Below are 1,548 nucleotides of genomic sequence, written 5' to 3'. Positions count from 1 at the left end.
TTTTTGGGTGTTTTACTCATGTTCGAGGGTTTGCCTGGACTATCTGACCTTGGTATTTAGTCTCACTACCTATTTCATGCATGATAGATGACCTGAGGGCATGGTTTGGGGACTTACACACTGTTTGAGTGTGAATTGATATAAGTAGACTTCACTATATACATCATAGCGATATTTTACTATGCCTTAGTCCTCGTGTTGGACTATAATCCATAGAAGTCCTCGTGTTGGACTATAAATTCATTCCAGTCCTCGTGTTGGACATTTGCCACTTAATCTATGAGTTTGGAAAACTACGACATAAATAGTTCTTGATTTGGACAACGTTCTTAACCCTGCTCATGACTTCTTCACAGAAGTTCACGACATGACGTTGGCATGACACTTATGTAAGTAATAACATGATATTCATGTTAGCTATGGTATGGCACTGTGTATTGTTCTGAGAATAGCTGTATTTCTTTTATTATTGTTTCTGTACTAGAACCTCGGGTTTGATGTTTAGAGATTTACAATTTGAGATACAAGGTATATACATGAGGGTTTCCTTGTTTGGATTATTTCGCTCGACGTACCTATGCTCGTGTTGTAAATTTCTAAATACTAAAACCCTCTTTAGTAGGATCAATGATTTTAGATCTATTATATATATTATCTGTATTTTCTTATGCAACGAGCCCTGTTCCCTTGGGGTTGGTTGTGATGTTACTCGCTAGCGCTTTGACGCTCGTTGTCCCTCCCCCTTTCAGGTCACGAGCCAGGAGCACGGAGAGCCGCAGGTTGATAGCGGACCACATTAGGTTGTTGACTCTACTAGATAGATGTTAATTGTGATGGTGAAACATGTTATTGCACGGTGTGGTGCATAGCAGGTTTGACATTCTTGGTTTCACCTCGGACTGCAGCCTTGTGTGAACCCAGGGGCGTCACACTAGCACTTTGACGCACGTTGTCCCCTCCCATTTCAGGTAACGAGCTAGGTGTACGGAGAGTCACAGGTTGATGGCGATACTTATTAGCGTCCATCTTTCATTTGTAGTTTTATTTTATTTATAGAGCTCCACTGTAGACATTTTGTTTAGACATTTGAGAGTTATGTTCTAGAAGTTGTAAACGCTGTGTGCCTTATTTCCTTTTATCAGATATTCTGTATTTGAGACTTGTTGAGATCTCCAGACTAGTTATTTCAGAGATTCATTTTATATTTTTGTATGTTGGATGATGAAATATTATTTTTATCTCTATTATTTTATCATATATCTCTTGTACCTATACCTATTATTGACTCTACTAGAGAGATAGTAATTGTGATGGTGAAACATGTTATTACACGGTGTGGTGCATAGTAGGTTTGACATTCCTGGTTTTACCTCAGACTGCAGCCTTGTGTGAACCCAGGGGCGTCACAGTTAGTATCAGAGCTCTAGTTCTAGTATCCTTAGGAGCAGCCTTGTGTGAACCCAGGGGCGTCACAGTTAGTATCAGAGCTCTAGTTCTAGTATCCTTAGGATCATTCTGTGTCGAGTCGTGGAGCTAGGTTAGAGTTTC

Source organism: Asparagus officinalis, chromosome 1 (assembly GCF_001876935.1).
Source record: "Asparagus officinalis chromosome 1, Aspof.V1, whole genome shotgun sequence".
Lineage (NCBI taxonomy): Eukaryota > Viridiplantae > Streptophyta > Magnoliopsida > Asparagales > Asparagaceae > Asparagus > Asparagus officinalis.
The sequence above is the reverse complement of the archived record's forward strand: the minus strand, read 5'-3'. Positions refer to the sequence as shown.